This window comes from Haliaeetus leucocephalus, unplaced genomic scaffold, assembly GCF_000737465.1.
Source record: "Haliaeetus leucocephalus isolate CR32 unplaced genomic scaffold, Haliaeetus_leucocephalus-4.0 Scaffold555, whole genome shotgun sequence".
Taxonomy (NCBI): domain Eukaryota; kingdom Metazoa; phylum Chordata; class Aves; order Accipitriformes; family Accipitridae; genus Haliaeetus; species Haliaeetus leucocephalus.
In genome coordinates, this window is record NW_010972991.1 from 9,666,789 (window position 1) to 9,691,053 (window position 24,265).

General features: G+C 43.2%; 1 protein-coding gene across 1 annotated transcript in view; it reads left to right on the forward strand.

The window, feature by feature from the left end:
- EXT1 (exostosin glycosyltransferase 1) overlaps nt 1-24,265 on the forward strand; it is a 180,881-nt gene that overhangs the window by 70,835 nt on the left and 85,781 nt on the right. The gene's annotated exons all lie outside the window — the stretch shown is intronic.

Genomic DNA, 24,265 nt, shown 5'->3' on the forward strand with positions numbered 1-24,265 from the left:
GGGAAAAACCTGATTTGCAAGACGAAGAGATCTTCTCTGCTGTGCTACTGGCACAGGCTTGCACTTTGTGTAGGTGCTTCTATTTATTTTTTCCTTTATTTGTCTTCTGTCATGTAGCATATTTCTAGACAGCCTCTTTCTCTCTCTGAGCCCTGCACAAAAACATTTAATTGAAAATGAATGTAGAAACATCTGATGTTCAGTGGTTCAAATTTTGGATTCAGCTTGTCTGCTGAGCTCTGTGTTACGCCAGTGGAAAAATGCTGGCTGTGTTTCATCACATCTGACTGTTGACTAAGTTAGATGCATTTTAGCCGTTGCCAGATGTACAAGATACAGTAAAATGAGCATTTCCTGTAGCAAATTAAGACTTTTTGGCTCTGTGACAATATTGGCTAAAACTGCTTGTTTGCACTGGGGATTTGGCCAGATTGTGCCGGTCAATACAGACAATAAACTGAGTTAGCAGAGATCTCCTGATACAGCCTGAATTTGCTGTATTCTTTTAATTACTTAAGTTTGGGAATTGCAGGCTTCTATTGTCATTGCTGTCTGTGATATGGGTTCTAGATACACCCACTGTTATGCAAAGCCAAACTCCTTGCAGCATTTCTTAGCCAGACTGAACCAGTGAAGATAAGCCTCTCTGGAAGTGGGAGATGCTGGATGAAATGACTGAATGAGCCTGTTTCCTGGGCCAAATCCCGAGCTGTCATGAACTGAGACGCTGTGGAGTCAGGAATACGTCATATGACTTTGGCAAAGGGTCTGGCTCATCACCTGAAGGCTTGTTGGTTTGCAGATAAACTGCCCATCAGTACTGGGAGGCAGCAGATCAGTGACCGACTGCCTCTTGCCCCTAAACTGCTGAAGTTTGGGGTGCCTACTGGGTTGTATTTTAGGGTCATATATAATTCTTCATAGTGCTCGTTGATTCCCAGGAGTGGGAACTACGCACGTATCTGGACTGTAGGTTGTTGTCCTGCAGCTGCTGCTGTTGTGCATTGGCAGACCTGGGGTCTCACAGAAAGTTGGGGTGTGCCCTTCTGTGTCCCTGAAATTGCTTGCCAAAGTGATGCTGCCTGTCCTAGGCAGCAGATGAGTGGCTGTGGTGGATACAAGAAGTAAACTGGGAAAATTGCTGTGTTAACATGAGGTTACTGATGGGAAAACTAAGCAGGGATCCCAGGGAGAGCAGAGGAGCTGGGTTAAGGCATTTCTGTCTCTTGTCCTGTAGCTGACTTAGAATTTACTGCTTAAAAAGCTTTTAAGTGCTGTAACGGCAGGCAAACTAAAAAAAAAAGAAAAAGCTTCTGGTGTACAAGCCCTGGTTATGGTTGAGTATCTGTATCAGAGAGGCCTTAGAAACCTGAGAGGAGCAATGACACTGTAAATACCTGACATTTGCTGAGCTTTAAAGGGGAAGGTTATCTGCCTCTGGAAAAAAAAAAATACTCATGGAGCCACTGAGCTATGAGAGCTGGAGCAAAGGGAATTTTTTTTGAGCTGGTGCAACATTTAGGACATTTAAAAATGTTGCCAGTCTGGAAGTGGTTTAAAAAAATCCCACCCATTCTGTTGAATGCAGTAGGTTGACCTCAGTGGTGTCTGAGAGTGAATAAGTCAGAAAGTACCATACTCCTGGCCTGACGGAGAGGATGGGTGACAGCAAGACCAGGCTAATCTCACCTCAGTTTAGATATCCAAGAGAGAAACGTCAATGTTAATATCCATGAGTCTACTACAGTCAGTGTAGAAACACAGTGGTCTTTGAGGGAACCGTTTAATGCGTGACACCTTTTTTGAGATGCAAGAGCCCTAGAGCTGTGCTCGACCTGTGAGACCTTGGGCAGTGGGAGACCCATCCAGGGATGAAAGATTTTGCCGCTGAGACAGCAAGTGCACATATGTATGTATGTAAGAGAAAAGCAAGGATCCAGCAAGCTGTGTTTCGTGTGTCCCCCCAGCCAATGCAGCAGTTGCTGAAAGATGAAGCTGCTGTAGATGTGAAGTTTTGAGCTTCACAGCATCACAGGAGAGATGCTGAATCCCCTTTTCCCTCTCTGCCAGCACGGGTGCTGTCCTGTAACGGGGGAATTCCAGAAAGCTGAAATTCAGAGATTGGAGGTCTACAGCTGTCTCTCCTCATGTCATCTTTGGTCTTGTTGCTGTTGAAGGTAGACTACCCTGCGCTAGAGCCACCTTAGCCGCTACATGGAAGGAAGTTATCTGCCTCCCACTGATTATCTTGTCATAAGACAAAGGGGCTACAAAGTAGGTGCATGCGGAGTGTCAATAGTGACTCTGCAGGGAGCTGAGAGCTTGGAAAGCCTGGGGAGAAAATGCTGCGCTAATAATGTATGAGGCATATAAACTATGCCTGGTTTAAAAAAGATGCATGGGTCCCTGAGCAGTGGAGTAAACGGGGCAGAGGGAGGGTTTGGGCCAAGTTGTAGTATTGCTTATCTATCTCCTTCAAAAATGCAAAGTGGTCTAAAAGAACGTAGACCTTTTGGGAATACCTTAAAAAAAAAAAGAAAAAATTACAGTTATCTACTATTGCCAGATCCCTTGGCTATTCAAAGCAAAGCTTAAGATTCATAATAGTAAACCAACCATGTTATTTAAAAGAAAAGGAAAAAAAAAGGTTGTATTCTGTAGGGCTGGTGGAGGGAGAATCTCTCTCTATCGCATTTGGTGACTTGCATTAACACAATGTAAAAGACACTTAAAATTCATCCAGCTGGGGACTTCATCGATATCTCACCCAAAAGCCCCAAATCCTTAGGGCCAGTCTATATCCCGTTTACCCCTGTAAATAATCCCATGCAAATCAATTTACTTTCATGAGTAGACTAAACAGGATTTGTCTGTAATTAGCATGAAGTGGAACAGATTGCAGGCATGCTTATCTTCTAATATGGAGGTGCAGCCAGCAGAGGTTGGACACTGCCGCTTCATCTGCAGAGCAGGGACGGCAGGACTGGTGGCCACTGGGAAGCTTTGGCCGAATGGAGGACCTTGGCCCCTTCTCGTCATTCTCTAGTAAATGCTGTGAAAACAAGCAAACCTCAAAGTAAGTTTGCCACATCAAAACAGTGCAAGATAAAACCTCATGTGGGATTCCATTTTATTTTTCCCCGTCACAGCGCTGAATTCAGAGATTAATGCCATCTCAGTTGTTCTTAGTTATGTTGCCTTTTTTCGGATTAAAGCCAGTGGTACTTCTGACTCAGATTGTAAAGCACGTTTCATCTTTAATTTATTAGTTCTAATACATTATTATTTAATATTTGATCTCCCAATTGGCTTTAAGTAGCTTCCTTCAAATACTTGAATCCCCCAAGTGGTAACAGTTTACTTATTGGATTATTCTTCATTTGTGTTTCTCATGCTGTTCAAGATGAAGACAACTTTATTTCATTTGTGCAACAGGCCCTCTTTCAAAGTTTTCTTTAGATGGGGCTATTCTTCTGCCTGTTGTGTAAGTGTTAAGCAGTGATGGCCCCACATATGTATCATCACACCGAGTGGATTACTTTTAACATACTGGTGTACGTCAGCTCCAGTTGATGGCCCCAGATGTGTTTGGATGCGTCTCTGTGCCTGTGGTGAAACTCGTTTGTGTCCATAGGATCTGAGAAGACATGTGGGCACCTTGCAGCCACAGCTCATGTGTAAATGCAGTCTTTGTCCTTAAGTTGGCTTCCTAATGTTGTGTGTTGCATCTGAAGTATATTTGGTTACACTCCCTCAAAATGAATGTTTCGTTTTCCTTTGTAGGTTAGATTAGATTGGTTCTTCTGGTTCGTTAAGCATCTCTTAGTTTCATGCTTGCTTTGGCAGGGATGATAGCTCCCATGTACAGGGCGGGATTTCCCTCTCATCTGATACAGGTTGGAGGTGTGTTGTGACCCTTTATGCTGAAGGTAATAAAATGCTTTATTAATTTTTATTTTTTTATGTTTATAATGCTTTAATCAAGCCTCTTACGTGATGGATTCCAGCACCTACTCTGATAAGGCCAATGTTTGCAAAAAGTAAATCCTGTGTGTCTGAAGATACTGTGTTCTTGTCCACACAACTCGAACATGCCTAAGCCATGTTACAATAGAAAAATAGGAGTGAGGTCAGTAGAACAGCATTAAATTTAGTCATGCAAAACTAACAGGAAAAGTTGGCCTTTACAAAGGTTAGTTTTTGCTAGCAAATGCACAGGGAGTAGATGGATAATGACAGCATTTTTATGGTGCTTTTCACTTCCAATGTTTGGTGAAAGCTGTAGTTTTACTATTTAACTTGGGACATAGAAAGCCTTGGACTTTCTCTTACACTAAATGAAATTAGTAGCAAAATAACATTGAATTTAGCAGGAGTTAAATTTGTTCAGGGATGAGTAAACCTATTTTTTCATTTCTGATTTGGGAGCTGCTAGCTCTAAAGCTGGCAGTTTAAACAAACAAAAAAAAATGGAATGGCAATATTATGAGATTTATTTACACAGTATATGCACTGAGCTGTTAACTGGGTTGGTTGAAGAAAATAAAATTGGATATGTTTGATATATTGATATGAATAAATAAAACCAAATCTGTTTGATAAGTTGAGCACTGGTATTTACATTTACTGCGTGCATGTAAATAGGGGTTTGCCAGTTTATAACCTGCACAGGGTTCCCTGCGGGGCAGAAGTCCACCTCATGCTAACCGATGAAATAAGCTCTTGATAACCTCTGGTACAGAAAGAAAAAAATCTAATTGATTTGATGTGATAGCAAGCATTTTGGGGAAGATCTGTCACTGAGGCAGGAAATGACCCAGCACTTAATATCCGGGTTTGACCTTGGGATAGGTTGTTGGTTTTTCAGTTTTAGTAATAATGAGCACTTAATATTCGCAGCTAAACCTGCAAACAACAGAAAGGAAATTGCAGGCAGGTTTCAAATCCATGTGCAGAAATGAGCAAAACAGAAATTTTTCATGCCTCATACTGGATAACATAAATATTTTATTTAGCTTTAAGGAGTAACCTTTGAAGTGAAAAGTGACAGCTAGCTGAAAAATGGCCTGGAGCATGGAACTGAAAGGCTTCTACTTACAGTAGATTTTTAGGGATTTTTTTATTTTTTTGGAGTTGGGTCACTTCGTATTTTCCAAATACAAACCCTCCTGGTTGTACTCGTAGTCTCCCACATAACCCGTACATCTGTATCTGTACCACGCTGGGAGTAGCGCCGGCCAACAGTGCAGCCTCCGGCTCTTTTTGATGGTTAGGAAGTACCTGAGCAACAGGGCCGGCGTTGTGTGGGCTGCGCCCTTCCCTCCCCGAACCCCAGGGCGCCCAGGAGACGCTTTTCCAGCTTGGGGCCGCTTTTCCGGCTTGGGGCCGGCTTCGATTATTCCCTGGGCCGCCCAGCCGGACAAAGGCAATTTGAAGAAGAGTCTGGTGCTACAATGGAGCCATCTGAAACGAATGCAGGACCGTGGCCGCCGGGCGAGGGGAAGGCCAGAAGGCCCCTTGCTGTGGACGGGCAGGCGATCCCCCCCCCCCGCCCCGGCACCCCTCCAGCCCTGCACACTGAGCCCGGCTGCCGAAACGGGGGAGCGGGGGAGCCTGAACTGAGGGGTGTCTCGGACGTCCTTTGCCTAGCTCTTGTTTTTTTACCGCTTCTTGTTGATAATCGATGACACGGCTCCGTCGTGGAGGGCCACTGGAGTCCGCCGTCTCCAGGGTTGAGATCCTGGCCCCGCCGAGGTGAGCAGCTGGCTGCCGGGCCCGGCTGCGCGCCCCGGGGCACGGCCTGCAGACCCCTGCCCAAAGCGAGTGAGGAGCGGGCACGGCGGAGCAGCGGCTCCAAAGCGAGATGGCCTCTGTGTGTGCGCCTGAAGAAAGGGGATTAGAGAAAGGAAGCCAACGTTTCTTTCTCTGCCATCAGATGGAGAGAGCAGCCAGCGTCTAAGACTGGAGAATCCCCAGGACTGCTTTTAAAACGCACGTGGCTTTCGCCAGTGGTCACCAGCTCGTGTGTGGAGCGGTTTTCGGGCAAATGGCCCCTTGCGATGAGCGTTGCCAGTTCAGAGGCACTGAGTTGCTGCCTGCGCCCACGGGGATAGCCTGCCCGTGTCACTGCCCACGTCCCTGCCTGCATCCCAGCCACAGGACCGCAGGGCCCATCAGCAGCCATGCTGAGTACCTCCCTTGTCTGAGGTATTAGCAATCCACACTTTTATTCCAATTATTAATCTGTCTTCACTGCAATACAAACCTCAGGGCTGTTGTGCTCATCAGCAGCTGACTGACAGGCCTGCTCTAACATTTGATCCACAGATCAAGAAATCATGCTTGTCCTGGTGCATGTTTTGGCATATCTGTCAGGTCTAGATTAATTTTATAATTGTTACTGCAGGGTTCAAAACTGCTGCTTCTTTTTAATTGTACTGAGACAGCTGTAAACTTCATAAAGACAGCTGTAGAAGTGTAGCTAAGGCTAGCACTGCTTGGGCTAACAAAAGGAATGGGTTTATTTACCAATGTATCCGTTTCTGTTCACAGTGCTTGCCAAATTTGTCATGTTTTGCCCAAATCCAAAAGTAAAGAGCAAACGAGAAAATCTACACTTCCACTGTTCCTCTTGCCGTGTTTCTTGTAGCGCATAGATATGAACACCACAGTTTGCTGTTGCAGCTGGCGACCAAAAAGTCAGTTTGCATGAGAGCGGAGGTGAGAGGTCGGAGAGGATTGGGCTCAAGGAGCCAGCACCCTGGATCCGTAAGTGTCCATCGATGGGGGACCACATACTGCTGCATAAGCAGGGCTCGGCATGTGGTGATTCAATCCGTAATGAATTTTCCCATCCAGGTTTACAAACCCTTGGAACAGGGCTTAAAAATGGAATTTCTAAACAGCCCCAGCACTGTATGAACGGCAGCTCTGTTATAATAAGAAACTAGCAGACAACTGCTCCTTCTGCTGTTGTGCGCCTCTCTGCATGGGGCTGCCCTCGCAGCAGGACCATGTGTCTGTGCAGGCTATAATGAGATGGAGCTCTGACTGGTTTTGTTTATGAGTGAAGGGCAGGGCTTGGAAAAAAAAAGTCCACTTGCTAGCGGTGAGTAAAGCTACGTTGTTTGACCAGAGAGGGAGATTAAGGCATAAAATCAGCCTGCTTTTTTTTGTTTTAAGTTTTAATTAAAAAGAGGAAGGTCTGGCCTTTCTGTGCCAAGGCAGCCTTTCAAATTAATTTAAAAGGCATTAGTGAGTTCTGCTGAGGTCTACAAGTAGGTGACTCTTCTGTCACCACTGCTACTCATTCTTTTCCCAAGAAGCAAGAAAGCTAAACTTGTAAAACTGTGCCATCTGATATAGCTTTGAAACCTAGAATTGAACAGGACATTGGGGAAGCAAAAAAAAACCCAACCAAAAATAAGAAGTCTTGTTAAAACAACAAGATAAACAGCAATTTTAAATGTGTGTAGGAGCTGTGTGAAGGGTCGTGGGCATAGGAGGGTTGCAGCTCAAACTGGGTTTCCACAGTGGTCAACCAGAAGTGGAAAACCAGCGATGCAATTCTGGCCTTGATTTATGTCTCATTTTTAAAAAGCTAATCTAGCTGAAGTGAATAAAGCGATTTCCATGCCATGGGAGTAGCCCCCAGATCTCTCTTTCTTCCCAGCAGCTGGATAAAGAGTCATTTTACAAAGACCTTTTCCCTAATAAATAGCAAAGCAATCTCATAAAGAAAGTAATGTGCTTTTTAGGCTCAGTAACCATATTGAATTAAATGTTATGCACACTGTAATTACATTTTCCTGTCAGTTGTATTAATGGGAATTTCCTTGATTAATTTTTCAAGTTAGTTGGTATTAAGTAGGTAGGAAGTTTAAGATCCCCCTAGACCTCCCCTGTCAGCCCAGCTCAGTTTGTGGAGGGAGGGTGAAGCTCAGCACAATCAGTGTTATTTCATTAACTCGACCACTTTAATGAGCACCTTGGATCTTTAGCTTTCCAGACTATACAATAGTCGCCCCATACAATACGGTACAGTGTGAATCCCTGAGGTGCAAAGAGCAGTCCTGTCGGGTGTGGGACGCAACACTTAGAAGCAGTGTGAATGCCCAAATCCATGTGTGTTGTAGAGTTTTTACACCCCAGTGTTGGCAGGGATGCAAGTCTGTGGGGCACAGCTTTGGCCACGCTGCCCGTGCCGTGTTCAGAGCGGCACAGTGAGTGTGCAAGTTCAGTCATCTCCCTGAAATTGTGTGAAGTATGTGATTCCCAAGGATACGGAGCAGCAGTTTGAGAGCAGGGGTAACAGAAGACTTACCGAGGCAAGCTAATGCACTGCTTGCATACTCCTAGTTTAAAGCTGATCTCTTCCAGTCATCATCCTAAATGTCAGCTCGCTGCATTTACCAAAAGCTTTCAGTTCATTGTGTGGTGCAGGCTCAGTTTACCTTTCAAGGAATTGAATCTGGTCTCAGCCACGTAGAGGGTATTCATTCCTCAGATGGATACCTGGATAGCCGGTTACTGTACCTGCAGATCTCACAACATGCAGCACAGACCGTCTTGAAACCAGTGGATGTTGATATGTAAGTCTGACCTTCTCTGAATTAATAAAATACTTGAAGCTATTTTAGAGAGGAAGCTGGAGTAATTTGCACAGTGGGGGTCTGTGCATTACAGCTGTGCTTCTTTTTGCTTGGTGTCTGCAAACTTTTTATTAAGTCTCTGTTCCCGATTCATCTCCCAAACCTGTGTGTTAATTCACATAGGAATTAATTAATTCACACAGGACTCGGGGAGTCCTGGTGTAAGTGTGAAGTAGTATTTAACCGGAAGAAACTCACTTAAATAGGGGCCCTTCTTCTTGTATAAATCAGTCTGGATTATAGTGATCCAAATAAACAATCACGTGGATGCATACATCTTGCAGCACTCTTGTTTCTATTACACAGCTCTTGGGAGATGAAAAAAGTCTGTTTAGTATCTACTCAGAAGGAAGAAATGGGAGCAAGGCTGTGGAAAAATTTTTCAAGACTTGGAGTCTGTTTCATGTTACAGTGCCTTGCCAAATTTGATACAAAATTTCTTAAATATTGGTTCCCATACACAACTGATTAGAAGTTAACAACTAAAGCCATGGGATGCACTGTACTTTATTTCCAATGCATGTAGCTTTTGCTCTTTAATCCTGTTCTTAAAGAACAGTATTTTAAAGCAGTTTGGAAAAACACACAAAACCAAATACATACGATCAAGTAAGAGAAGATTTGGGAGCAATTGGAAGCCCTGTATAGGAAGGTCCAACATATACAAGCTTATTGCCTTAGGAGGACTTTTTTGCTCTTACCCTCTTGTTCCCCTTCTGGTTTTAGTACGCTATGGAGCACATTCTGTAGCAAACCATATGCTGCAGGCAAAGTTGAAAGTACCCTGCTGGGCTGCAAGGCAATATGGACAGGAATGGGTTCTCTGTGCTTTGTGTTCATCTTGCGCTTCCAAGTAGTTGGCATGTTTGCCAATTTTTAGTTTATTCTTATTTAAAACCGAAAAAAAAGAAACCCCCAACTAACAGTAATTGGAAGATAAAAGATCCCCACCAGTCAGGCGCTTGTCTTCCCTCTGCTTTTAGAGCAAGTGAGAAGAACACACTGCTTCAGCTGCATTTCAATTTCAGCTCCCTCCGAGCTGGACTGAGTCCTTGCTGTGCTGTACACTAGCTGTTCGGTTTGTTGTGAGCAAGTGCTTCTTTTTCCCCACAACCAGTGGCTCATCAAGAAAGAGAAAGTGAGATCCTGGCCTGATTAAATAATGCTGTGAAAGTTGCTGGTGACTTCAGTGGAGCCATGTTTGTACCTGGAGTTAAAGATCACAGAGAATGATCATGGGTAGGGGAACCTGAACCATTGCACTTAGTTGTTGTGTGCCTCCAGGGTACAAGAAATAAAAATTAGCAGACCCCAAATTTCTTACCTGGTCTGTTGTTGACCTGTAGTAAATGAGGCAGTACACTTTATCTTTGTAAAGAAGTCTTTTCTTCTGTAAAGTGGGAGTGTTCATAAATGTTGCATGAGTACTGCGAGGATGAATTAATTCATTATTGCCTGAACATTGACCAAACTTGTATATTCTTGGTTCAGTCATGTTGGTGCCTAACAATGTGAGCAAAAGTTTCAGTAACCACAGTGTTGAATGTGATGCTAAAGAAGAGCAAGGGCTAAGCCAGCAGATACACAGAAAGCCTGGATAATCAGGGGAGCGGTTACGTATTTAAAGTTACAGCAGGTTTATTTTCACATTTCTAAATAGCCTGCATCTCTTCTGTTCTTTGGATCAGCTTCTGTCTTTTCTCTATAGGGCAGAAAAGATACTGGCCCTGTTCCACGTTGAAGGGGAAGAAACAGTTTTGTGGGGAAGTCCATTTGCTCTAGGGCTCTAATGAGTTGAAAATATTTTGAAATATTTGTGATTTAGATCATAATGAATAATACTAATGTTTCAAGTTAAAACTTCTTTTAATGCTTTAAGGAGGTTAGGGGTATTGGTATGTGTTGCAGGTAGTGGTAAGTCATGTTTGGCAGTCTTCACAGATATTTTTGGTGTGCCCAGAGTGCCTAAATGCTCTTTACTGAATGGTAGAGAATAGGCTGGGATTGCTGCAAGGAACTGAAACACTGGCACTGTCTCAGCAGTCGCACAGGACCGGGGCAGGGACTGAAGCAGCATGCTGTGAAAGACCTCTCGGTTTTCAGTGGGTGTTGTCTGGATGGCACTTGATAACCTTCTCCAGATCAGACCCAGAACATACCTCTTGTGTTCTCTTCATGTAAATAAAGGCTATTAAAGCAGCCCCACTGTAGGAAAACCTGAGTTACTCAGGCAGCAATGTGCCTTAGGAAAAGAGCTGCAGCATTTTCTTGAGGAAAGTCTGATTCATCACTTGTCTGCATGCCTGGACAAGAAAAGGGTCATATTTCTGCTAGACACCAAAGCGAGGGGGGGAGGGTGTTTCTGACTTGATTTATCAACTAGTAGAGATGAATTAGAACCCTCAGGGGAGGGAAAACTTCACAGAAACCGAAATATTTTTACATTGCAGATGATTGTGGCCTCCAGACTTTTTCTTGTATGGCATTTATGCAAGCACACATTCCAAAACAAAATTAAACAAACAGTCCCTTGAAGACTCCTAATTAGCCACTTTGCTCAATACTCAATTAGAATAACCATGTAGGTAAAATATGACTGCAGTGCAGAGAATTTCATTTGAAGTTGCAGTCCATAGTAATGTTTAGGAACAAGTAATAGAGTTCATCAATGAATGCGTTTTGCTCCGAGCAAATTCGGCACTGCAAACGATTGGTGGGAGGGGAGGGTGAGATGCTATAAACCTGATGAAGTCTTGTAATTTAAAGCAGAGGCCTAGAGTTCAGAAGATTTGGAAAGATCGTGTCTCTGCCAGAAACCTTGATGTGACCTCAGGCAAGTCACTTCATCTTTCTGTTCCTTATCTGAATAAATATCTGTTTCCTATCTGTAAAATGAAGATAATGCCTCATACATGTTCTGAAACTCGAGTGTTAATAAAGTACACAAAAATCATCAGATAGGAGGTCCTCCAGAAGAACGAATGCTGAGCTGTATATGTTTGTACAGCACTCAATAGCTAATTTTTTTTTTCTTAGGCCACTTGCAAGTATGTACTCTATGGAGACTTATTTGGCTTATCCTCCTTGTGAGGAGGATGGACCTGAACAAGACATTTGGATTAAACCCTCTGAATACTTGAGGGACAAAGCGCAGCTGGTCTCTCTATCCAAACTTAGATCTAAAGTGGAATTTTGGATGTAGTTGTCAGCTGTAAAGTGAGTAAAACTTTGGTGTGGAGCCTGACACCAGAGCCCAGATAGGACATGAGATTTTGTGGCTAGAATCTGTTTCTATCAAAGCATGATAGCTATCAAAGCATGATAAAGAGCATTAAACAAATTCCACTACTCAGAAATTACCGTCTCTGCACGTCTCAGTTTTGTTTCCGCAAAAGGGCACAACTGTCACAACTAGTAAATTATATACTTTCTGTTGATAGCATCTATACTGTGCTAGTAGCTAGTGGTTTTAGCTGACTATTCTGGTTTTCATAGTACAGAGAGAATTACCTAGAAGTGCTAGCACCGCAGGTTTGTCTTCTCCCCACTCCACATCTCCAGCCCATCTTATGGTCACTTAAAGTGTCTGCTTCATACTTGCTCACACTTTGCTGTTAAAAAAACTTAAGACCTTACCAAGGGATGCCTCCTCAGAAAGACATTTTGTCAAGAGATAATCATGCTTCTGAAATGTTATGTCGCAGGTGAGGTAAAATGCAGAACATTCAAGAAAAGGTTAGAGAGGAAAGACTGAACACTTTTGGAAAAAGGAGGCAAATTTGATGCGCTTTCAATGATAGGTGTTAAAGTCATGACTTACCTTTGGTACTAAAGTATTAATACCATAGTATTGAAAAAGCTATCATTTAAAGAAATGCTTTGCCTAAACCAAAAAAGTGATGTATTGATTAATTAGAAATGCAAAGGTTTGAAAAAAGTTTTTTTAAAAGTCTGGGAAAACTTCAAATCTAGCTCAGGTGCTCACTTCAGTTAGTTAGGGGCCACATCTTTTAGCTACATTCCTAGGCAATTGTAATTCACAGGACCCTGTGAAGACTAAGATCCTTCCTGAAAACAACTTGCAGTCCAGCTCGTGACTTGGATCATGCATTTCTGCATGTGAACTGACCAACCAAAATCAAAGGCTGCAGAAGTAGCTGCAGAACTGAAGCCGCAAAGACTGGAAACGCGGGTTTGCATGGGAGGATGTCCACAGCAGCGCAGCCTGCATGAATGAACACTTTCAGATTTTTGTGTTGTACACAGTGTAAGAACTTTTGATAGTTCCTAAAATCCTTTTGCTTAAATTCAAAAGCAGTGTTATGATTCCTGAAGACTACTTTGGGAAGTCTTAAAAGATTTTGCTTTTCCAAGGTTGTATGTGCAGGGTTTGGGAAACTGAGTTGCTTTATAGTTCCTGTGATTGGGACAACCAAAAATTAAAGAAGGGCGGTCGTGAAGTATGTGAAAACGTAGCCCTTTATCCATTCTTTATGGTAGACAGGAAAGGAGAGGTCACAATTAGTAACAGTTTGAAGTAAAACTATTTAAATATTTTGTACTTTCCTTACCTCTATTCATAAAATTCAAATCAGGTATTCTACCTGCAGGGACCTTCAAACAAGTCATTAAAAACAACCCAGCAGTTATGAATCAATTTATTCTAAATTTTAATTTAAAATTGCACTTGCATAATTTCCAAAAGGGTTGGAGTCTTTGTAAAACTTACTTCAATCATTTTTATTTTTATTTTTCAAAAGAAGTCAGGTGCTATATCTTTACTTATCTTCCTGATTAAATCTTTCCATACTGGAGAGAATTATCATTTCCTTCCCAACCTTTTCTTGTCTTTTGAAAATACCAATAGGTAATTTTACCAACTTAGATAAGGAATTCCATTATAACTGGGAAGCCAATTATCTGTCAAGACGTTATTGCAATATTATTAGAAAACTGGATACTTAAGCAGCAGGTAATTTTTTTTTTTTATTTCCTGCATAACTATCATGCACTCTGTTTTGATTAGATCCTAATGATACCAAGAACATTTTAAACAAATACTCAGCTTGTGCAAATGAAAAACATTTTGCTTCTTCAGTTGCACTTGTGCGGCAATGGTAATTAATACATCTTGGGATATTCAAACTATATCTGATTAAATCACAGTGCACCAAAGAGGGCTTTATAAATAATCTTTCCATGAACGCTGCTGAGAGACCTGGGAGAAAAAAGGAAATGTGTTAAGCAGCATCATTGTGCCTAAAGGTGTCTACCAACAGTGGAGTCACAACTATAGATTCCCTTGCCCGTAACCCAGCTCCTGCCCTGGACCACCCATGGTGAATGGGACCAACTTGATTTTTCACCATTTTTATGATGATAACAGGCTTTGCAGTCATGGGCCCAGCAGACTGGCTGATTCCTATCAAACAGTAACTCTGTTAGTTGCTTCACCGCACAGTGATTTACCTTGTCCTGGTAGAGGACAACCTCTCCGAAAGAGCAGTCCCAACACCAAAGCACATGCAGTCTAAGCCATCTCTCCCCAGTATGACCCTCACTGGCTCGTACTAGTCCTGGACTCTGGTACAAGTTTGTTTTATAACAGTCAGCATAAAGGGTGTGCCAAGGAGCGTTTGTCTGCTTGGAATAAGCTACCATGAGTGTCCCTTGAGGACCATCACCAAAGTTTACATGCAAGTAGCCTCCAGGATTGAAGAACCTTAAATGCACTAGTTTATTAATAATATTGCCAGTCCCTTACCTCAGTGATGTAATATTTGCAAGCCAGAAGGAGAAGTTTGTTTTGGTTTTGAATTAAACATGTTTTAACTTCTCAAGTGCCCTTTCTGAAGGCTGAGATTAAGGCCCCTATCAAGGAAGGGATACATTTTTCAAGGAGCACTGCCAACCTAACAGCAGCAAAAAAAAGAGCCCTGGTATTATTTTGCGTGAGATATGTTTTTCTCCCTTCCTTTTATAGGAATTTGTTGTAACTACATGAATTTAGAGGAAAGAGATTGCTGTTTTTCAGATGATTTATTTCATGTTTGTTAGGCAACTTCACTCTTTCCCCTGTCTTGTCAGCTTCCCTTTGTTGTTTCCATGGCTCTTTGCTATAGCTGCAGGAAGCAGGTTTGTAAAAATAGGAAAATGTGGTGTTAAAACATCAAAAAATAGGCAGGATAGGTAATAGGCAGGGGACATTAGTCAGATTTTAAGGTTTCCAGTGTCTCTGTATTTGTTGAGCAATCTTCTGATGCTCTCCGTATTGGTTCCTGACTGGATGGTAAGCAGGCAGTAGCCTTCAATGCTGTGTCATTTGCAAAAACCTCATTTTCTGTGTGTTTGGGCATGTCAGCAGGCCTTTGAAGATTATTAATAACAGATTATACTCTGTTTAAGAGGTGTTTTCAAGTTCCTGGCTTAGATGAGGGAGTGGCCCATTTACCTCTGCAACCACCCATATCTAACTGTCTAAACCAAATCACTCCAAACTCCTTTTATAACATAACCACCAAGAACTGGCACAAAATCCCTCCTCAGTGAAAGGTGGTGCAGAAGAGCATCCGTCATGGTCCCCAGGATGGCTCAGTGGTCTCCGCGTCAGGTTGCACACGAGCTGATGCATGCAGCCTGGGAGGACCCGCAAACCTGACTGTTGGGTGCCTGCTGCAGAGCTGAAGCTCAGCCATGTGAAAAGGCTTTCGGGTTGGAGATGTTGGGAGGCAATGCCCTGGTGTTTTGGCATTGCTAGACTTTGCCACCTGCCTGTCTGGAGCACCAGAATGAACGCCTTGTGTTTGTGCATTTCTTTTCCCCCTTTGAAAACTGGAAGGCATTTTATAAGGGCAAAGTGTTACAGTAAGTCAACGTGAGTTGCAGCAGAAGGTCTCCCAGTAGACAGGGAAAGGAAGAGACTTGATTCAATTTAGTAGATTCAGTTTAGATGTAGTTTGCTAATTTATTGTTCAAGTTAACCATGTAGGATCAGTACTCCTGAATACTTGTCCGTCATGAAAAACAGAGGGAAAAGGAGAAACAGAGTAAGGATGAGAGGTACTGACATACTACAGAAGTACTGGGGAACCAGCCTCCATTTTGCTCTTCCGAAGTTTTACCTTCTCAGTGCTGGTGCCTGTGTTAATGTTTGCCACAGAGAATGCAAATCTTGGATCTCTCTGTGCATTTTCTGTGGGAAAATACTTGGGACCTCAGACATTGACAATTTTTTAAATTATATCCTGTGGCAATTCCAGCTTTACGGAAGGAATTTCACAGGGAGGTTTGGCTGGAACTGGCATTTCTGTCCGTCAGTGTACTTCATTTACATTTTTAAAAATACTTTGATTGTACTTAAATAACTGGTAATCATGTGCAGGTGGTAGATTTTAAGTATGATCTTCATTACTTCTGGCAGGGAAGGAGAAAGCTATCTTTATGAATAAATACTTCTTTCCTGAACTTAAATACTGAGATTCCATCTTTGTGGGAAAAGAGAGTTTCTTTTCTCAGCCCATGGTTCAGATCTATGACTTGCCCTTTTTGGGACACACATCCTAAATACACTTTTAATCTCACAATATGCCCAGGTGTTCATTTTCTTCTTTCAGCTCTGGAGCTGTAAGTAATTCTGGACTCATTCCATCCACCTGGTTGAGTGCTTTTTTCTATTCTTGATTTCTATTTTTCTCCTTCTCTCTCCCCATCTCTCTTGTGTTTCATTTCCTAAGCTTTTCTGCCAGAACAGCTTTTTATTTCAATCACCTCCGGGAATGGAGTGGACATAATGAATTGGGTATTTTATATGGGCTCCATGGGGGAATCAGGTGTGGCAAGAAGTGAATTGGGGACCGCTGACACAGTGCTCTGAGCCCCTGCCAGTGGGCACAGGGCAGCTGGCTGGCAGCGTGGTGCAGCCAAGGGGTGGGAACCTCTGACTTTTTTGCAATTGCTTCTGGTCCATAAAGCAAGCACGGGCCCATCTCACAACTCCCCTGCAGTGGGGTTGGGGAATATTTTTGGGAACAGAAACATAACTGCAGCGGAGATCTGTACTCTTCCATCCTTGCTAATCAAGGTTGCTGATGAAACATTTATTTGTCAGGGTTGGATGTTTAGCTAAATATAGGAATACATTTCTGCAGTGTGAGGATGAACATCAAGGATCTTGGCAGAGGATAGTATCAGTGAAATGCAGATGCAATGAATGTCTCTTGTCAAACCGTTATCCTCCCCATGATCTAGAGAGGTGCCGGATAGGTGTGATTCGTTTCTCTTTGTTTGTTTGTTTGTTTGTTCTGCCCTAGGTTGTTGCTACCTGTATTATTGTTCCATCCTCAGCCTCAGGCATGGAGCAGGACTCCATAAGAATCCTGAAGCAATGACACACATTTGCGAGAAATGATCTAGTTTCTGGCTCTAGGACAAGAAAAAGTCTCGCCCTGATCTCATTTGTCTAAGCTGCTGTTGAAAACTTCCATGAAGTTAATATCACAGCAGGTTTAGGAAGCCCTTGTTCCAGTGTTTCACTACCCTTGGTACCCAACTAACATGCATTTTGTTGCAATTGGAGATTTTTATGTCCATCCACCATTGGACATAGTAATCTTCAATTTTATTTTTTATATTTTAAATTATTTTTTTATTTAGCCTTACTATATACGTTTTTACCTTCTAATCCTCTTTTATTTTAGACTTCGTACATCTAATTCTATTATCCCTTAGTCATTGGTTAAATTTCTTAAATCTCTTCTGACTTTCGTTCTTCTATTCAGGGGCTGGGCTGTTTTAAATTTGTCTGCTGCTGTATCTGTCTTAAAATGCATTGTCTGAGCCTGGACACAGGAATGTGGCTGAGGTCTCTCAGGGCTGAATAAACAGAGCAATTACCTCCCATTTCTTATGTATGCCACTCCTCTTCCTAAAAATCAAGATTTTGGCTTTTTTGTAACAGCATTACTTCATTGACTCATGTTTATGTTGTGATTTGCCATGACCCTCAGATTCTCATTCCATGTTTTGCATTTGTGCGTCAGTGTTTGCTTCCAAAGTATATTATTTAGTTTGTTAATTAGCTCTTCTGAGTGTACTAAGTTCTTTGGATTTGAGAGGAGCTCATATTTTCCCGTGTGAAGGGTTTTTTTGTTCCCCTTTATCCTTGCTCTTTTTTCTGTTGCTATGTGAAAGACAACACACAGAAAACAAAGAAACTGCCAGATATTCAGAAGAAATGGAGAAGCCGAGAATATACAAAATAAATAGGGTGAAAAAGAGAAAATTATTTTTCTTTTTCAGCAGTGGTAATTTTAACTGCATTCTTAGGAATAGCAGGGGAAACAGATATCAAACATACAATTTTTAAGAAATGAACAGTAAATTGAGAGAGCAGATTTTAAAAAAGAAAAGTAAAAAACAAGCCACAACAAGATGGAAGGAACTATTAGATATATTGCTTAGTATTTCTAGGGATGATGTTATGATTTAGCCAGCTAGAAATGGCCATAGCAGCTTTTGTAAATAAGATGGATAGTGGAGTAATTCATGGTTGACTTTCATTTTTCAATTCGAATATGTTTGCACATGAATTACCATTTGTCCTGGGTATATTAAAACATCATCTTACTGGATAAATAGATAGATCAATGCATTCAATGTTAATCATGTCTTCAAATTTATTTTAACGGGGAATCATGAAGCTGAGCCTTCTAAACATATGCAATTCTCAGTAATTTTGGTTTTTAATTCAGTCGGAAAATGGGGAGTTAAAGTGGATTGCTAATACCATTTTACTGGGAAGGAAGAAATTGGGGTGGGATGAGCTGATTCCAGTCCAAATGTTTTGAAATTCACCAAACGGATGGTGAGCCCTCAGTTTGCACTGTCTGATACCACAGTGTCAGTGTTATTGGCCAATACAAGCTCTTCAAACGTCCTATAATGCAAATAAATTCCTTTTACTGGGAATATTTTAGGAAAGAATAGCTCAAGCTTTCATGCCAAGGTAAATGTTTCACTTTTATCCTAAATTTGTAATGATAACAGTTGTGCTGCTCGTAGGTGCTGCTCTCAAACCGCTGAACTCTCCTCTCAAATGACAAACCTCGTATGGCCGTCAGGCAGGGTGGAGTGCTTGCGTTTCGGGAGCGTTTATCTTTCTGAGGTCCCACCATATAGGGTCCTGCGGAAAGAATTCTGCATAGCAGAATGCACCTGACGCCTCCCCGACGCCCGGCAGGAGGAGAGCAGGAGATCTTCTTGAGTTTGGGCTTTTACTTATCTAGTCTTGATACCTTTTTCTCTATGTGCCTGAGGCAGTGGGGTAAGCCCAAGGATTAGGAAGATGTAAGAGGGTACACAGCGACACACAACTGTTGGTGGATGGTGGAGTCCTTCATGGGCTTGGTGGAGCCTTTGCTGGAGGTGGGCTATGGTGTGAAAGGTTTGCAAGCACGGCACGTGGGGCCGGCGGGCCTCAGGGTGGAAGGGATGGGGCAGGAGCCAGCTGTTGGGTATCTAGTACTTAGTTCCTGTACCTTCAACCAGTCCTTCCCTTTTTATGCTGGTGGTGGAGGGCTACCAAATGAAGCTTGCGTTTTGACCCTCAGCTGCCATTGTGATTCACCCTTTCGTTACCGTTCATCCTTTACCTTTGCACCAAGGAAGGAATTTATGGGTACTCATGAGCTGCAACAGCAAGCATCAAGAAGAGAGGTCATCCAAAGTTTGGAGGGTTGCTAATTAGCTTTTTTCTTCATGAATTAGTCAAAGCTAATTAGTGTCTGTCTTTGCAGAGGTTCTGATGCAAACACAAGAAGGGAGTAGTTAAGTCAAGAATTTTAAAGCACCCTTGTGTTATTAGCAGCGCGAGCAGAAGTTAACCCCCCCCCCCGCCCTTTTCAGTTTTTCGGAGTTTCCCATGGTGGGTAAGATTTACCTGTAGCCAGACAATGCTGTTGCAATGCTCTGAAGTCAAATAGCACGTCCAAATCACCAGCCAAGCCAGACACGATAGCAATTCCTTCTTTTTACATCTTGGAGGCAACTTTGCATCTGGAGGAAGGAGTTTGAGGCTCACTGGGGAGTTGCTTTGAACGCTGCCCCTTCTCCCCCTGCCCTTTTGCCTCCTCGTCTGACCTAGCTGTAAAAGTGTCAGCCTGGCTGGAGATCCACAACCAGCCAGACATGATGCATAGCTCCTCGGGCTCTCCGTTGTGTGCTGGTGGCCGCCGGGCTCAGGGAAGCTTTTTGCTGGATTGCTGATGCAGAAGAGAGGCGTTGCGCTCCTGCTGCCAGCCCCCATGCTTATTTTGGTGGGACGTGGACAGAAAATGAATTGATTTCCAGACACTCCTGTTCCATAGAGCAAGGCTCTGTCGTTGTTCATCAGTGTAAAAGGAAACGAGGATTTATAGCATTACCTGTTAAATTTACAGGGGATAAAGGACTGCTGGAATTTAAAATTACCCTGTCGGGAATATTTTTCCGTTTTTAATTATAAATTAGTATGCAAATAGTCCAAAGTCGCTTTGGCTGCTGTTGTAAACTGCAGTGCATGGAAAAAGCTCTCTATGATAGCTTAAGTGATGAAAGCAGCATGTAGAAAATGCTTGATAACTGCTAAAAGAGGAGGAGAAGGGGAAGAGGGCAGAGGATTGAGCTTGTTCACAACTCGGAGGTCTTACGACACAGCAGATGTCCTCTGTATTTGATTGTCTGGGCCCTTGGGGGAGTCTGCTGCTCAGCATGGTCAGCATCAGTTTGCCGTGCTGCCACCACTGGTCTTGCCTGGAGAAACCTCGTGTACAGTCAGAGTCCAGATGTGGTTCACCAGTGAGGATGCCGGCATCCTTCGTGGGGGGCAGTTGGAAATATTTCCATCCCCACACTGGTTAACCAGGTACCCAACGAGAGACGTGCCATCTGAATCGGAAAAGGACTCTGTGCTGCTCTGTGAAGCAGGGGCACAGTGTGATCTAATGTACTAAATTGCGGGGCCAGAAACTCCCGGTTCAGGATCCCTGTGCACCCTTGTGCTGACCTCTGGTCGTGTTATCACATTTCCTCTGTGAACTGGGCCTGACTTGACCGAAATCTCCAGAAGTGGTCTTGGTTTACCTCAGTGTAGCTGAGATCAGTCAGATCTCTGACCTCTTTGTTTAGCACACAGGTATAACAACCCTCCCTTCTCTTCCAGGATTAATTATTGATCACAAAAAGCTTTTTTTTACACAGAGAGCATTATATAATTACTATTACTTTCATATACTGCTCTCCTCTGTCTTGCTCTTGGCTGCTGGACTGTTGCTGTCACAGAGGTTGTCACATCAGGAAGGTGGCTGTCTACAGCTGTCAGCTGAGAGAGATCATTTTAATTAAATCTTTTTCATTTCAAATTCAAGTCACAGTTTTAGCCATGCTGAGATTGGCTTCTCAGTACGTGAACTTGGAGATGGCTTCTGCTGAGCCCAGTGGGGAGCCCCGTCCCTTCTGTGGAGGTTCCTCTTTGTTTCCCTCCTCACTAGCGCTGCGTAAGGAGTGGGTATTATCCTTTTGATATGCTTGATATTAAAAACTAGCTTTGAGTCTTCAATACCCTATACTCCCAAAACTTTCTAATGTACTCTTTACTGCCTGGCATTGGTGGCATTTGAATTGTACCTATCTACAAAAGGTCTTTTTGTTGGGAACAGCCAAGTTTTAATGAGCAAAAAGTTTGGGAACGTTAACCTAAGCACCAGACGATCAGGAATATTAGCCTTTCAAGTTCCTCTGCTGCTCTGACTGAATATGCATGACAGTCTCTTAGAAACTTCTTTCAGGTTATTTAATTAATTTAATGGTTTAGTTTCGTGTTGGACATTTACCAACTGGGAGGAGGATTGGACTGCATCTGAAATGTTCATTGTGCCATACTTAAAATTTATCACATATGGGAGCTGATAATTCAGGTGCAGCAGAGTACAGGCATCAGGAGAAAAGGCGGTGGTGGGAACCGCAAGCTCGGCCATTTCCATTGTGCTTGGCTCTGCTGTGCTGCTCTGTGTCCTGTCCGCCTACAGCTGCACTGCTGGCTTACGACTTGGTGCCCCTGGGACTGGAGCTTCCCCCTTTCTTTTTCACGTGTTTTGCTCACATATTGGGTTGGAGGTAAAAGGGCAGGTGCTAATCACTGAGCCCCGTGTAAATCTGGAGTGGTGTTCCCTTTGAAGTCAGCAGCGTTTCCTCTACATTTGCATCTATGCAACTGAGATCCGGATCCGGTACAAGGTGATGGGAGTTTATTTTGCCCTTTTTTGTGGTTTTTGTTACTGGAGTGCTACTACTTAGAGAACACGTTCAGTTTCACTGATACCTAAATCAACACAGATGTTTTCCTGAACAGAAATTTCCATTATAGGCTGAAGCTAACATGATTTCGTATGTCAGGTATCTCTGAATCATTCTGAGTTTTTCTGTTTACAAGGGATTCTTGTAAAATCATAAAAAATCCCCAGCCACCCCTCCAAGAGGCTTTAATACAGCCGCTTTGTAATATGCTGCCGAGCTTCCCCAACCCTCCTCCTTGCCTGCTGCTTCCTGGATCTTAAAACAAGCTTGAGAGCTGTTGATAACTATTGAAAAAGTTACTGGTAAGATTTTATAGTAAGGGCTTTTCTTTACATGTGTGCTTTTCTTCTTTCTGCCCTGATGAGCTCTTACTGCTCAGTCTGCCGTGCTGGAAGGGGACAAGCTTCTGCAGTAAAATAGACATTTTGGGGCTAGTGCTGTGGATGGTGAAGTCTGATGAAGAAGTTGCTCTGCCCTGGGCTGGCCTGGCTGCTTTCTGGCTGTGCCTTTAGTACAGCTATTGCTAATAGCTGGTTAAATGGATAAGATTGCTTTGGTAACCTAATCCCAATAGCCTTATCTTACTGAGACCGGTTTGCAATTATAATGAAACACGTTTCAATAGAAACATGGTTAAGCGTGTTAAACCGCTCAGATGCTTTAGGCCCTGAGCGGGAATCTTCTTGGGGTCAGCGTGGACATGGCCAGCGTATCCCTGCCCCTGGCCCTGCTCCCAGCACATCCCCCTGTGGGTTAGGGGAGCCATTTAAGCTGGAGAAGAAGCCAACAACTCGGAAGGTTACATGGAAGTGGGGGGAATTTGCCCTGATCAAGTGAGATGCATGGACCCTGCCAGGAGAGATGGCCGGCTTGCTTCTCTTAATGCCAGTTTTGACATTTTCTGTACCAAAGCAGCACTGCTATAGTTTCATCCCGAGGAAGGAGTTACAGTGGTGGGGAAAGAACGCCTACTGGGTGTCCTCCGAGAGCAGATGTGGAGCCACACAGCACCACTCGCTGTTTTAAACAGGGCTCTTGCCCCTGCAGGGACCATACAGCTGCGGGCCCTGCATCCCCCTCCACCATCGGCATCGCTTGGCTGGACGGGATGGTTCACAGCTTGGGCAAAAGGAGCTGATTAATCCCTTCAGCTGCCTAAGTCTAGACAGGAGCAGAAGCATTTTAGGCATGTTCTGTTTTGTTTTGGTTTGGTTTTTTTGTTTTGTTTTTTTTTTCCTGAGGAGTGTAAGATGAGGCTGCATTCTTTGGTATAAAATTATTGCTGGCTCGCTCTGTCCAAGCAGAGCAGGACATGAATTCCTTCCTGCAGTTAGCTGTGAGAGCCTGGGAGTCACTTTATAAGGCTTGCGGTTTCATGTCCCGTCAGCCCCACGTGTCTTTCAGAAACATGCACCTGACACCATTTTTCAGATTGTTGTTTGTTTTTGTTTTTTTTTTAATCGAGCTTTTTGTGTGTTCCAGAGTTTTTTCTGTTCTGGGTTTTTTTTAACTTTTCCTCTTTGTTTAATGCTTACATGCCAGACTAATAGAGAAGACTTAAGAGCACTTCACATCCAACCTTCCTGAGAAGTAAACACTTCTGGGCTGGAACACCATAAACTAATAGGACAGAAGAAGGGAATCTTAGGCCAAATCCAAGGACCCAAAAATAAATGGCAACGTTCACTGTCGCAGTATGGAAGCACGTCATGCCCCTAAACATTTGTTTAGCTGGGACTTCTGGAGGACATTGTCAAGCTTCAAAATAGACTAGAGGATAAATTGTTGGGAACGTCATTACCAAAATATCTAGAGAATCCAACATTTTCAGCTAGGTTTCTATTTCTCGAGCTAAAGAGGAATCTCTGGGAGGTCCCTGGCAGTGGATCGGGCTCTGCCGCTGGAGGACAATGACGCCTGTAGGCATTAACCATCGGTTTGAATGCAGGCTGCAATACTTGCATCAGACAGCTCTCAAGTGCTGTTTCAGCGGATGCAATGAAGGGGAACAGCAGTGGAGCTGGAGGGAGGCAGCACCAGCAGTGGCGGCTCTAAGGCACAAGTTCAGCTCCTGAATTGTCCTGGTTTCTTCCTCTCCCCTCTTCTGTTCCCTTACCATGGGTCTTGGGTGCATAAGTGGCCTTTGTGCTTTTGAAATTATCCCTCTTAATCTTTTCCAGTGCAGATCTCCTTATTTAAAGCGCCTTGCCTTCTTATTTGAAAAGCAAATAAGGACCAAATAATGGAGGGCCTTTTTTTTAAATTAAAAAAAGAAAGAAGTCGGG